Source organism: Dama dama, chromosome 12 (genome assembly GCF_033118175.1).
Source record: "Dama dama isolate Ldn47 chromosome 12, ASM3311817v1, whole genome shotgun sequence".
Classification (NCBI taxonomy): domain Eukaryota; kingdom Metazoa; phylum Chordata; class Mammalia; order Artiodactyla; family Cervidae; genus Dama; species Dama dama.
Genome location: NC_083692.1, coordinates 90,195,738 through 90,210,962, shown reverse-complemented (window position 1 = coordinate 90,210,962; position 15,225 = coordinate 90,195,738). Strand labels below are relative to the sequence as shown.

Sequence of the window (15,225 nt, the reverse complement as noted above, 5' to 3'; positions counted from 1 at the left end):
CCTCCCTCCAGCGGGTGCTGGCCAGGCCCCAGGGTGGCTTTGTTCTGGGTAATTGCACTTTTTCTGGCAGGGCTTGCAGGCCTGTGAAATTCATCTCTTGCCAAAGGCAGAGGATCAGCTGGCAACAGAGAGCATGGGCTGCAGCTAATCAGCTGCAATCATTTTTTTAATGACATTTCTCTCTAATTATCAAAATCGTGCAACTTGCTTTAGAAAATCTAAAAAATGTTGAAAAAAAGGCGGAATAATCCTGCAATTCCATAATTCAAAAACAATCCATTTTAACATTTTGAAAAATGTCCTTCCAATTTTTTATGTGCTTAAGTGTCATCAGTATAGAGTTACAGATTAGGCTCCCCAAATTCTTTGAAAGTATGATTCTTTTTTCAAAAGAGAACGTTTTATTATAGAAAAAGTGTCCCAAATATCTGATTTCATAATACTGATAGGTGAACAAGTGCAACTTTAAAAGTAAATACAAAGTTAAGAGGTAAAACCTACAAACATTTTGCCTTTAAGAAAAAAATGTAACATTCTCCCCCAGAGGTGATCCTATCCAGAGCAGGAAAGTGGCCCCATCTCCCATAAAAGCATCAGGTTTACTTTCTGAACTAAGATCATGGCATCTGGTCCCATCACTTCAGGGCAAATAGATGGGGAAACAGTGGAAACAGTGATAGGCTTTATTTTCTTGGGCTCCAAAATCACTGCAGATGGTGACTGCAGCCACGAAATTAAAAGGCACTTACTCCTTGGAAGAAATGTTATGACCAACCTAGACAGCATATTAAAAAGCAGGGACATTAGTTTGTCAACAAAGGTCCATCTAATCAAAGCTGTGGTTTTCCAGTTGTCATGTATGGATGTGAGAGTTGGACCATAAAGAAAGCTGAGCGCTGAAGAATTGATGCTTTTGAACTGTGGTGTTGGAGAAGACTCTTGAAGAGTCCCTCGGACAGCAAGGAGATTGAACCAGTCCATCCTAAAGGAAATCAGTCCTGAATAGTCTTTGGAAGGACTGATGCTGAAGCTGAAACTCCAATCTTTTGGCCATCTGATGCAAAGAACTGACTCATTGGAAAAGATCCTGATGCTGGGAAAGATTGAAGGCAAGAGTAGAAGGGGACGACAGAGGATGAGATGGTTGGAGGCATCACCGACTCGATGGGCATGAGTTTGAGTAGTCTCTGGGAGTTGGTGATGGACAGGGAAGCCTGGCCTGCTGCAGTCCATTAGGTTGCAAAGAGTTGGACATGACTGAGTGACTGAACTGATGCCTAATTTATCAATTTCAAAATGATGGCTACCCCCAAGCATCTGGTTCATGGAGCAGTGCCTGCTTTCTCCTAGCCAGATGGGCTCCATGGCTTACTCCTCCTCTACCCCACCCACACCCATCTCCGCTGCCATCCACGATCACACCCCAAGGCCAGCGAAGTGTTGTGGCCGATGTTTCCACCAATCCGCAGGCAAGAGCATGCCAACCATCCCCTCCAGCAGCTTGCTTGTGGCCACTTATGACTCCTAGCAGCGCTTCCTGGGCTCCACTTCCCTAACAGCTCCTGCGGAAGTACAGAGCAACCTGGGGAAACCACCTCCCAAGACCCAGGTCTCTCCACAGCAGACCTAGAACACAGGTGAACTAGCTTCTTTTCATAAAAGGCTGCTCTCCTACTCACGACCACAGTGTTGGAGTCGCCTGAGCACTCGGAGATTTCCCAGGCAACTGACATGATCACCTGTGACCTGGCTCAGGTAGCTGTGGGAAAGCGCAGCCTGGTGGCCAGCCTGGAAAACCAATGGCAGGCCCCCATCCTGAGTGCCTACCACCAGCGGCTAGGCTTCCTTCCAAGGTGCCTTCCAAGGGCTCATCGGAGCCCCCCTCCCCACCACAAGGCTAAGCAGGCTGCTGCCAACAGAAGCAGTTTGGTTTTTAATATCGAAACAGCTTCCCAGGTGACTCTAGTGGTGAAGAACCCACTTGCCATTCGAGACTCAGGTTCAATTCCTGGGTTGGGAAGATTTCCTGGAGAAGGGTGTGGCAACCCACTCCAGTATTCTTGCCTGGAGCATCCCCATAGACAGAGGAGCTTGGCATGCTACAAGCCATGGGGTCACAAAGAGCTGAACACAACGGAGTCGACTAACACATCACAACAGCTGAACACCAGTAAGGAAGTTGAGAGAATTCCACTCTTTAATATCCAAGCCGTATTGAAAGCCTTCCTCACACCCCATAACCCTGTGCCTTGTACCAAGTGGACAATAAACTCCAAGCAGCCAATGGGGTGGGAGGGGGGGAAGATGACAAGAGGTGGCACTGAATAAATCGCTAAGACTGATTTTTAACTTTCTATTGACTATTACTTGATGAAGGCTGCCCATCTCACTTTGACAATTTCATGTCTTTGCTCTGTTTTTACTTAGAGAAGGACCCACTGGAGCACTGTCCATCCTTCCTGGGCTTATTCCACAGTATTTTCATAGACATTTCGTACCACTTTTGTTATTGCACTGTTCTCTTGGAATTTAGTTCAAAATAATATTGGCTATAGCATATCATGTAGTAAATCCAGCTACTTTCTAGCTTCCTCATTTTTATTACTGTCATTCTTTTATTAACTTTTCTCCACTTTGGAGAAATCATTACATAATCTCATCAGAAAGTATGATTTTCAACAGCTGCACAATGGTTTCCCCAAACAGATGGAGCAAGTTGAAGTCAAACTCATTCTTTTCCATATTCCTAGAATTTGATAAAGAGTAGGGGTGTGACAAAATTTTGTCGGAAAAAAAATTTGTTGAATAAATGCAACTTCCCTGAGTCTAAGTTTACTGTATAAAAGTCTATATATTTTTGTTGTCTTATATTTACTTCTTTCAAGGTATCAGTATGCTTAAACTTGGTAAATATAATTTCAATCCCACTTGAATCTCTGAAGACTAGGAAAGAGTATTACAAAAAAAAAATATAGAAGTCAAGTGCACTTAGCCTCTGCAAGTAGGGCCATCTAGAACTCGTCTATGGCTCTTTAATAAACCTTCAGTGGGGTTCCTACCCTCTGCTGACAAATAAAGAAAACCCTATAAATGAAGGAAATCTTTTTGATTGGGCTGCTTCACAGACTATTCACAAAGTTAATTCCACACTGGAAGGGATCAGTTCAGTTCAGTTCAGTCGCTCAGTCGTGTCCGACTCTTTGAGACCCCATGAACCACAGCACCCCAGGCCTCCCTGTCCATCACCAACTCCCGGAGTTTACTCAAACTCATGTCCATTGAGTCGGTGATGCCATCCAGCCATCTCATCCTCTGTCGTCCCCTTCTCCTCCTGCCCCCAATCCCTCCCAGCATCAGGGTCTTTTCCAATGCGTCAACTCTTTGCATGAGGTGGCTAAAGTATTGGAGTTTCAGCTTCAGCATCAGTCCTTCCAATGAACACCCAGGACTAATCTCCTTTAGGATGGACTGGTTGGATCTCCTTGCAGTCCAAGGGATTCTCAAGAGTCTTCTCCAACACCACAGTTCAAAAGCATCAATTTTTTGGCGCTCAGCTATCTTCACAGTCCAACTCTCACATCCATACATGACCACTGGAAAAACCATAGCCTTGACTAGGCGGACCTTTGTTGGCAAAGTAATGTCTCTGCTTTTTAATGTGCTGTCTAGGTTGGTCATAACTTTCCTTCCAAGGAGAAGCGTCTTTTAATTTCATGGCTGCAATCACCATCTGCAGTGATTTTGGAGCCCCCCAAAAAATAAAGTCTGACACTGCTTCCACTGTTTTCCTATCTATTTGCCATGAAGTGATGGGACCAGATGCCATGATCTTAGTTTTCTGAATGTTGAGCTTTAAGTCAACTTTTTCACTCTCCTCTTTTACTTTCATCAAGAGGGTTTTTAGTGCTTCTTCACTTTCTGCCATAAGGGTGGTGTCATCTGTATATCTGAGGTACTGGAAGGGATAGAAGATGTCAATGCCATACACATGTAAAAGAAATCAACAGGCCGGCCTCATGGAACCCCATGCTGCCGAAGGAGGTGGGGAGTGGGGACAGAGTGAAAACCACACCTCTTGGCTGCAACAAAATGCAAAACCAGCTGTCTTACCTTTAGCCCCTCAGCTTGGCACTCTGTCTTGTCTCTTCCCTACTTGGAGAAAAGCAAACGAGATCCAATCACCTTCTCAAATTCTAAAACCAGGCTTTCTGTCAGAATCAGGGCCAAGGATTTTCCATTCTCTCTTGCACTGCAGATAGTTTACCTGGGTCTTAATCCATAACATTGACAGCTTCTAAAAAAGGAACAGAAATGAAAATCTAGACTCGTGTCCCCTTCCTCTAGCTGAACAGAGAGTGGGACAGGGTCAGTCAGTCCAGATCATCACCAGCCCAGAGGGAACTTCAGTCCAGATTCCCCATTCCCTTCACGGGGATCTACATGCCATACCTCCATGCCCTGGGGGTGAGGCAAGGGTGAGAGGCAGTGCTCACCTGCTTTCTCTCACACCCTGAGTAGCAGCCCAATATCACAATGCAGAAACCAGTGACTTACCTCCAAGAGGATGTCATATGCGTCTCCAACGGCTGTGACGCAGCCCGAGTTCAGCTGTCATCCTGTCCCATCATTAACAAACATCTGCGGAGTCACGCCTGCCGTGGCCTGGAGAGGCACGCCATAGCCTAGAGGACTTGGGCTCGCAGAGACCACGGTCAGCCCACCCTTCTGGCCCCGGCCTCCCAAAATGGTGGAGCCCGTAATCACAATGACTAAGCATGTGTAAGAATTTACTAAAAGGGAAGATGGTGCAGGAAACTGCTTAAGCCGAGACTCAGGAGCAAGACAGACCAGAGTTCCTGCCTCCCACGGGCACTTATTCTGTGTACAACCACAGGTGGGAAATTACCTTTCCGAGCCTCAGGCTTCTCATCTGAAAAACAGGCTAACACTAGTACCTACCTCATAGAACTGACAGGCGTTTTAATGGAGGTGATGCGGGAAAAGCACTTAGTCTGGTGCCCGGCACATATTAGGCAGTCAGCAGTACAGAAATGATGAAGGCGATGATGATGGAAGCCTGACGCAGGGAGAGGTACTAACAGATAATTACACAGGGCCAACTGACCCCCAATTTCAGGGGTCTCTTGCTCTGATTTTCAAACATTTTTTAATCCTCCAGCACACAACATAATTCATCCTTGAATTATATGTTCCCTGAGGATTTTGACGAAATTAAATAGAGTGTATTAGTTTCCTGTGACTGCTGTTGAAAACAAAAGCCAGCCACAAACCAGTGGCTTAGAACACAGAAATTTGTTTTCTTGTAGTTTTGGAGTACAGAAACCTGAAATCAAGGTGTTGTAGGGCCCTCCACACTCAAGGGGACAAAACATTCCTTACATCTTCCAGCTTCTGGTGACTGTTAGCATTCCTTTGCTTATAGCTGTATCACCCTTCGATCTCTGCCTAGTTGTCACATCTCTTCTGTATGTGTTTCTCCTCTGTGTATCCCTCATAAGGACACGTGTTACCCATCTGGATGGTCCAGGATGATCTCGTCATCTCAAGATCTGTACCTTCATTACTTCAGAGGTCACATTCACAGGTTCTGGGGGATTAGGGTATGGACCTCTTCCCTCAATCAAAGTAACTTAAGTACATGAGCTGTAGAATCAAACTGACCTGGATTCAAATACTAGCTTCACCACCACTAGTTAGTTGAGTCATCGTCACTAATTTACTTAACATCTTTGAGCCTCGGTTTTTGCCCGTTCCTCAGGGTTGTTTGTGAGAAGTAAATAAGCTAATATGTAAACTCCTTCTGTAAATAGTACTTCTCTCATTAATGGTAGGTTTACCCTACCATTACTAGGCTGCAAGCTCCCAACAGTAGGCAGCATCTTGCTTTTCTTCCTTCTCAGGCCCTTCTAGCACAAGCCTACAAGCATTTCATCCTCAGCGAAGACAGGGTGAGAAATCAGCTCAACAAGCTACGCAGGCAAGAAACACCACCAATGACACGAGATTTCACAGATGATAGGAAGCTGAGTTCAAGTTCTACGCATCTGAAGGAGGCTGTTAGAGGAATCCAACAGTGACCCCAACTTGAGCATTGCAGGGCTCAGATGGGTGGGCTTTGGGCAGAGAATAGGATAATTAGACAGGCATGCAATTGACCTCACTCAGTCACGTTGTTACCATTAAAAAAAAAATCCCTCCCAGTGACCTCATTCCTTGGAGTGGGGCAGGGAAAGCTACTCTGGAGAGGCCCCAGAATTTCATAAACAGATCAGAACCGCAAATCCCAGCAAGGGGCACTTTACCAGACCACAAGCGGGAATTCACCTCCTCATGTTCCCTATCCCAGAAGGGCTGGCTGCACTGGCATATTACAAACATTTCAACACATCTGAATAACCCAAGAAGCTCACTTTATGCAGATTTGTGCTTCCCCTCCCACTCCCAGACTGGCTGAATGAAACTTTAGTGGGTGGGATTAGAAACTAATGATTTCAAACAACCCACTTAGGTAACTCTGATTCACTTGGAGAAAACCAGTCATGATAATCAAATTATAATTCAACCAACCCATCCCTAAACAAGACCTTAATCTCCAAACACTCTATAGAAGAACGAATATGTCAACTGGAAACAGAGCTTGGGAGTCAAAGAGGATACAGATCCTAGCTTAGGTCCTTCACACAACAGCTGTGGAACCGTGGGGAAATTCTATTTCTGGCTCTCAGTTCCCAGTTCTGTGGAGCAGACCAATATCTCTCTCAGAGCTGTGGTGTTAATTAAATGAGAATTATGTAAGGCGCCAGCACACAGTAGGTTGAAGCAGAGAGTACTACTATTCACCAATCCATTTCTTCTTCTTCATTAATACACAGCTAGACTATATTTCAAGCATCCTGACAGTTTGGCACAGTCATGTGACTAGTTGACACCAAGCGAATGATTGTAAGTAATGTGTGATTCCGCTAGACAGAGGCTTGAAGAGGAGATGCATGTCCTTCCTGTTCTTTCATCTTGCACCAACTGGATGCAGGCAGTGGCCCTAGGGAAGTGGGGAGCTACAACACAGATGGAACCTGGGGGTCTCTGAATCACTGGGGAGAGGGAGGCCACCCACCAATCAGAATATCTGCCCTGGATTTTTTTTTTTTTTTTTTTTGCAAATGAGAACGAAGTCCCTATACCTTCAGGAATTTTCTTTTAAACAATGAATATATAGATGGTTAGAAAAATGTTCATCTTTTTTCTCTACCTTCACGTAATAATTACACATTACCTAGAACTGGTTTAAGAGTCTATCTCTGCTCGGAATTTCTTTGTAATATAAAACATGTAGTAAGCAAATCTTAAGATGGCCTCTCTGAGATTCCTGTCCCCTGGTTATTCATTCAATTAAACACTAATCTTCAGATTTCTGTGAAGGAATTCTTCAAATATAACTAAAGCTCCAAGCCAATTGGCCTTAACATAAGGAGATTATCTGGGTGGACCTGATCCAGTCACATGGGTCCTTTAGAGCCCAGAAGGGGAAGTCGGAGAGACTGGAGTGTGAAAAGGCTCCACATGCTCTTGCTGAGCTGGAGATAGAGGGCCATTTGAGAAGGAACCCAGGGTGGCCCCTGGCTAGCAGCCAGGAAGGAAACCGGAACCTCAGACCTACAGCTGCGAAGAACTGAATTCTGCCAATAACTTGAAAGACTTTGGAAGCAGATTCTTCCCAGAGGTCGCAGAGACGAGCTCCAGCTAGCCAATGCTTGCTTTCTGGCCCTGTGATACCCTGAGAAAAAAACCTCACCAAGCCCACCCAGACTTCTGACCTCCAGAACTGTGAACAAATTCAATTGTGTTGCTTAAACCACTAAGTTTGTGATAATTTGTTACAGCTGCCACAGAAAACCAATACATTTTCTAAATCTTTTTTTAAAATTTTTTTTAAAGAATTCTACAGGGAGGTGGTAGAAAGCAGGTTAGGTGATACCCAAGCATTCTTTTAGTGGAGACATCCGTTCTGTGTCTCCACTGTATATTAGGGAGCCCTGTGGCACTTGGAATCCCATGGGAACATGGAACAGTCTGGGTATTAGTTGCAGCTATATGAGCAGACGATCCACTTCCCATTTCACCAGCCCTCAAATCCAAGCCTTAGAAGTGGCCCTGCTGTCAAAGAAAACAACATTTGGCAAAGTGATTCCAAAGACGCTGTGCTGACTTTAATCTCCCAGCAGATTTCAAAGCCTGATGAACGTGGAGGATCTGGCATTTCCCACTATTCTCCAGGAAGATGGCTTCTTCTGATCACATCTCCTGGAACCCCCAGCCTGATGCATATACTTATTTCTGTGTCTCTTATGCTAAAACACCTTCCAAAAGCAGAACATGTTTCTGTGCACATTATGCCCTTAACTAAGATGAATTCAAGCAGTTTCTATTTTTTTTTAAAGTAAAGGAGGTAGATACATACAAGTATCATCATGAGATACTGAAATAAGTGGACAATGGCCAGATTATATATATGAAAATAGAATGCTGGGGAATTTCCTGGCAGTCCAGTTAGGACTTGGCACTCTCACTGTTGGGGTCCTGGATTCAATCCCTCCCGGGTCAGGCAACTAAAATCCTACAAGCCGACAATCAAAAACACACAAAATAAAAGAACTCTGACCCACAACATGAAGCAACCAGCCCAGGAATCCAAACAACCACCTTTGTAGTGATTGACTCAAAATAGCCAGAATTTGATTAGTAACTGATAGCTTCCCTAATTTTTGCCCCCCCCCCCCCCCCAATTTAGGACTAAGCAGAGAAAGCTAAATCTCTACCTATACAAACCACAAGGGATGCCTGCATCTAGTTAGCCTGTTAGCCTGCAAATGGGTTTCTTCATGGCAGCAGCATCCAATCAGAACATAACCCCCCACTATCAAGTTCTTCTACTCCTTTGCCTGCCTTTGAGTCTGCCAAGCACCTGTGACGGTGGCTGACGCCCCTGCAAGATCTGGAGAGCTTTTGCTTGCTCTCCTTTAGCTGGTCTTCATTTCTGTACTTATTTTTCAAGCAGATTTGGTGCTCTAAGACATAAAGTGACATCCTGTTTTTAGTAATGTTAAGTTATCCACACTAATTACAATAATAAAAGAAAAATTTCTTATTAGGCTACAGGAGTGCTTCATGGAAACTCAGAGTCAAGACAGCATCTGGGCCACATGAAGTTCCTAAAACCAGAGTCTGGAACACTTACCAGAGCTCTCTCACAATGTGCCTCTTATCTCAGAGAGTTTTCTCTACCTTATCTTGTTCCCAACAGAAATGTCTAGTTTTCTGGTCCACAGGGCAGAAAATACGACCATGAACAGGGCCTATGTCAAATGGTGCTTGTCTAGACAAGGGGGAGTTATTTTCAGAGATAATTCCCCTTTCTCCTTCTTTTTTCTTCTCTTGATCTCTGTCTAGTCTCCAGGGGAAGGGACACAGGGTCTATCTTAAAATAATTCACCAACTATTACAATCCTATATTCTAGGACAAAATTCATGATCCAGAAAGGACATTTAGGGATACCAAAGGATTGAATAGTATTGTAAAGTTAACACAAGAAGTGTTAGGGTGAGAGCACTGGGAGGTAGACTAGAGAGGGGGCAGAGGCCAGGTCTCTGGGACTTGAAAGCCATAAATATATGATGAAGGCTAGGACTCCTTACACAGGAGTGATCCAGATTACTAGATTTACATTCTTGAAAGGTCACTGACGCTAGTAAAGAATTGGGCATAACTGAAAATCAAGAGAGCCAGTCGGGCAAGTTCTTTTTACTCATCTTGGGGTTCTAAGGTGAACTAAAAAGACCTGGAGATAGAGAAGAGCAAATTGATTCAAGAGATGTTATCACATGGATCAAAACAAAGGTCATGCCCGTGGGTGGAGTGGTGGGAGGAAGATATATAGATACAAAGTTATTACTTGAAATAATGGAAGAAAGACTGAAAGAGATTGATTCTATCACCATTTATTGGCAGGATCACAGGCTGAATCATGAGCCTTCTTGCAAGCCTCATCTAAAGCTTGCTCAGTTCAGAGATTATACCTGAGCAAGGAGGAGCTTATTAGTCAGTCACCTATCAATGTGATCTTGTGAGCTTTCTTGTCTCGAGAGACAAAGAAGAAGAGAAGAACATTTTAGGATTATCATTCTGAAAATTCATTCAAATATACTGAAAAACCAAAGTGGTGGGGTAGGGGGGAGAACTGAAAATCTGATTTTGTATCAACCACCATGTAGAATTGGGACAGAAACAACCAATTAGGCAGAAATCCAACTTGGATTACAAAAAGCTAGTTCATCAGTAAGACCAGAACTGACTGTAAAATCAGATGCAAAGGAGAGCCAATTAAGCACGAAAGTTTCACTGTGATAACATGCAATGAGATCCAAACTGTACTAAGTATTTAAGTTTCCTGCCAAGGAGAAATATCATCTTCCCTGGTGGCAAAAGTCAGAATTTCATGACATCAGCCAGATAACCACAAAAGAATGTATCTTGTAATACAAAATGCCTCTAAGTCATCATGAGACTATGCTTTCCCCAGCCAACTAACCAACATTCATCATGTATTGAGGTATTTGTTTAACAAACACATTCCATTTCATAACCACACTCTAAGCTGACAGGTTGGATAGAGAGATACCTAAAACACAAGCTATACAACTTATTTTTTCCTTCTATGTTGTGAGATATTAAAAATTTTGGACCTATCACCCTTCCTATATTAAAAATAACATTAGTTATGTGGATAACTGCTCTTGTTCAAATAAAATTTATAAATTTTAATCTGGTTATGAAAGAAATTTTTATCTTAAGTTTTTCTTTTTTTGTTTACATTCGAAAGTAATTTTTAATAAAAACTTTTAAATTGAAATTTTAATCTCAAAGGAAACATATATTCACTATAGAAGTTTTCAAAGGAGAAAATTAAAAATCACCCTAATTCCAATACCCAGGAACAATCACGTCTGTAAGTTAAGACACATTGACTTCATGTATAACAGGGGGAAAAAAGTAAATTGTAAGAATTTTTAAAAATTTTATTCCCCATTATAGTAGCTTGTATTATTGTTCAAAATATCAGCTTCCCCACTCTGGGGGAGGGTAACACTTGCCTGCCTCATTGCACCAGCCTTGATTATGTGACTTGAGACACCTCTCCTTGTGGGAAGATTATATCTCCCCACCCTGTTGACCTCAAGAGTGGCCATAGGATGTGCTTTGATCAATGAAGTGATAACAGAAGTGATGTATACCACCTTGAGGAAGCAGCTTTGGGAGTCACTTTGTGATTGTGACAGTGTTCTTTCTTGAGCCCAATGTATATGAGAAAAAAAATTCTCCCTCCATTCTTCTGAGACCTCTGTAATATAACAGATTAATGAAAGAAAAACAGACACATTTATTAACATGCATACCTCATATATACATGAAAGATACTCAAGGGATAAATAGCTCCCCAAAGTGGCTTACAATTCACGTACATACCATCTTAATAGGGAAAGGAGAAAGGGAATATAGGCATCTTGCTGCTGCTGCTGCTAAGTCGCTTCAGTTGTGTCTGACTCTGTACGACCCCATCCCTGGGATTCTCCAGGCAAGAACATTGGAGTGGGTTGCCATTTCCTTCTCCAGTGCATGAAAGTGAAAAGTGAAAGGGAAGTCGCTCAGTCGTATCCGACTCTCAGCGAGCCCATGGACTGCAGCCCACCAGGCTCCTCCGTCCTTGGGATTTTCCAGGCAAGAGTACTGGAGGGGGGTGCCATTGCCTTCTCCAATAGGCATCTTAGGGAAGAGTAAATGATTTTTAAGAAAGTAAATGGACCCTTAGAAGAACAGATGGGGGTTTATGTTGAAATCCGGGTGTGGGGGCAACTTCTAGTCCCCTCTGGCTGATGACATTCCCCGGGGAAGGGATTGTCAACTACAAACGGGCACTTGCCAAGGGCCTTTGCCATCTGCCTCTTTGGAGATGGAACCCTGTGCTGCCGCAGCTGCTGGACTTCAACACCCCCTGAGGGAGTTCAGGGTGAAGAGTGAGGCACTTGGTGGTCCAGGAAAACTGGTGGAAGAGGACCTGAGATAGTTAAATATTTTCAGGAACTGATTTTAAGGTCCCAATCCTCAAATCTAGAAAAGCACTAAATCCCTTCATAGTGACATCAGCTCCTTGTGACTAGCAGAAAATCTTCTGTAAGATAGGTTCATGACTGTGTGAATTCCCCATTCACCAAAATCACTCATATTGACCTTGAACGTTTTTCACAGATATGCTTCTTAACTATATAGGGGCTGGGCTTCCCTTGTGGCTCTCAGCTAGTAATGCAGGAGACCTGAGTTCAATCCCTGCACTGGGAAGATCCCCTGGAGAAGGGAAAGGCTACCCACTCCAGTATTCTGGCCTGGAGAATCCCATGGACTACCCATGGGGTCGCAAAGAGTTGGACACGACTGAGCGACTTTGACTTCACTTCACTTGCCCCACTACTTCTCTGGAGCAGTTTCTCAGAGCCATCTGAGGTATTGTTTCCTGGGCGGAAATCCTCATTTTGCCCCAGATAACACTTAACTCAAAACTCTCACATTGGGCATCTTTTTAGTCAACAAGGTCTATGACTATTGAGTCCCTTTGGGAGATCTGTCTATAAGCAGGCAAGGGGCATTCAGAGAAAGCCTCTCCCTTCATTGCTCCTTACTTGCTATAGCTCAAAATAATCAATACACACAAGTGGCATATTTTGGGGTGGGATGTTTTGCTACCCTTTATTTTATACATCATGTATACATGGGAAATATATAGGAAAAATTAGTAACTCTCAAAAGTAGTTTAGAACTCAGATTTAAATACCATCTTTAGCTAAAGGCAAAGAAAAGGTATGGGGCAAGCCAAGGATGAAGAGGTGACCAGGAAAAGCATGGCAAATTAGAGGAAGGTTTATCATGCAGATTTAAGTCAATGTCTTCTCCATGGATAAAGGTCTGAAGTCCTTTCCAGGGATTAATGCTTGTCCTTCCTGATAGAGGGGGGAGGAGGGATGCTTTTCTAAATTTATGTTCTGCTTTCAGACAAATAGGGGAGGGCAAAGAACTTTTCTTACATATTCTCAATTGCCTTTTTCCAAAGTAGCATATTTTGGAGCTGCGAATTCAGCCACCTTCATCAGCAATGTCCCAAATAGGGGCTGCTGTATCAGTCAGTCTGGCTCTCAGAATGAAGAAAACTTGGAGCACAGCTGCAGACAGCCCATAATTGAAATGCATTGTGAGTGAGAACTGAAGTTTAGTCATTGTAAACACTGAGATTTTCAGACTTGCTAGTTACCACAGCATATCTTAGCCTATACTGACTGACACACCCAAATAATCTAAATTTTTCTTATGTTTGAAAAATTTTTCTTATGTTTGAAGACAGCTTTAATGTACTGAAATGTTTCAATTTCCATTTCATATATTAATTTTTATGTATATATATATTTTAAAATAATTTAAAGCCTTTTAAAGTCATGTCATTTTATTTGCAAATTGATTAATTTTATGTTTGTTTTTGATTAACATCTCTTTGGCCTATCAATGTGATAAATACATTTGGTTTATAAATGTGATAAATACTTCGGCTTAAAAATGAGGCAAATGTGATAAAATGTTCATTTTTTTTAAAAAGTCTTAGAAATTTCAAAGTACAATTTAATTTTAATACATTTGATTTTCTCAAACCTTTCAAAACCCCAATGACTCATATTAGCATAAACAAAACTTGCTAAAACATTTAAAACACATGAAACCTAAAATGTTTAACCTTATAAACTTAGTAACTTAAACATTGACTTTAAACTTAATTACCTGTATCTTCTTTTGAATTTTTATTAATATTGTAATTCTAACTCAAGTCTTTTCACTCACTTTCTCCCCTTAAAAGGCAGAAAAACACACATAAACATACAATAATGATTACAAGACTTATTTATAGGTAATAGTTATTACTGGACATAATTTAGGTTGTCATCAGAGGGTCTTTAAAATTCTTCCTGTTTTCTGGCAATAACAAGATATTTCAGACCTTTATGCTTCCTGTGCTGAAATGTGCAATGTGCTTTTCTCTTCAGGGAGCCCTGAGCTCTTCCTTGGTCTTCTGCTTGAGTATAAATAAGATAAATCTGCAAAGTAGCCCGTGGAGTTCACAAAAGAAGAGCCAGAAATTTACAGTAACCTTTGGCCTGACATCCTTGGGATGTTGAACCAAAATCCCATGTGTTTAAGACACTGAGGTTCACTCTGTTATAACTCAGAGGCAATTCCTTGCTGATATAATACCTATGTAAACACAGAAACCAAGAGGAAGTTCTGTGTATTAAAAGCAAAAACTGACCTAAAAGGGAAAACCTTGAGGGATGGAAAATGGTAAAGAAAAGGAGATGGGGAAGATGGGTGGGAAGAGGTAAGATTTGGCCACCTCTGTTTAAAAAAATAACTGTAGGGAGGATTTTAAGAAAAGTTTGCCTTTCCCCCCCAAATTTAAAATGAAAATTAGAACAGTAATTTCCACAGGGTCATTATGAGAATTTTACAAAGGATACATCAAGTGCTCAATGAACAATTGCTACCATTGCTATTTCAAACAGAGGCTCCAGAATGGGATTCGAGTGGGGAACATTAAGAATACCCTGAAAACCCGGAAGCCCATTTTCTCTGCCCCACCCCCCTTCCCTCTTTCATACCTGCCCCTCATACATCCATTTTAATCCCAGATCTTCACAAATTGGCTTTCTCCCTGTGTCTGTAATACCTAAACCAGACACTAACAACATCTTTTAAGCTTCCCAATGCCTCACTTCAAGTCCAATTTCCAGAGAGGCTGATCATCCAACTTAAATGAAAAGTCCAAGCCTGAATCAACTAACTGTAGCCATGACAATTATACCGAAAGAAAATAACTGTTCCTGCTACAACCATGCGAACAATTCCCAAAATATGAAGGAAATGGAGGGTGGGGACAAAACAGCACGTGTACACTTGGGGTGCATTTTCTCCAAGCGTGCAAGCATAACATGTGTGTTCTGACCAAGTCCGTCTCCTTGACCAAACCAGGCTCCTCTGAGCTCTCTTCCTGACCAGACCTCAACCTTAGCCTTCCACATCCATTCTGCCCTTGTGAGGGCAGCACAACTTTGGCT

The 15,225-nt window shown here is 42.5% G+C and overlaps 1 long non-coding RNA gene across 1 annotated transcript; it reads right to left on the bottom strand.

Annotated features, from left to right (window-relative positions):
* Positions 1-2,291: 2,291 nt before the first annotated feature.
* On the bottom strand, positions 2,292-8,741 carry LOC133066728 (uncharacterized). Its single transcript, XR_009695195.1, has 3 exons — positions 4,555-8,741; positions 4,111-4,294; positions 2,292-3,955 (listed from the first exon to the last, which is right to left on the bottom strand). It is a non-coding gene; the product is annotated as an uncharacterized LOC133066728 (long non-coding RNA).
* Between the last annotated feature and the right edge of the window lie 6,484 nt (positions 8,742-15,225).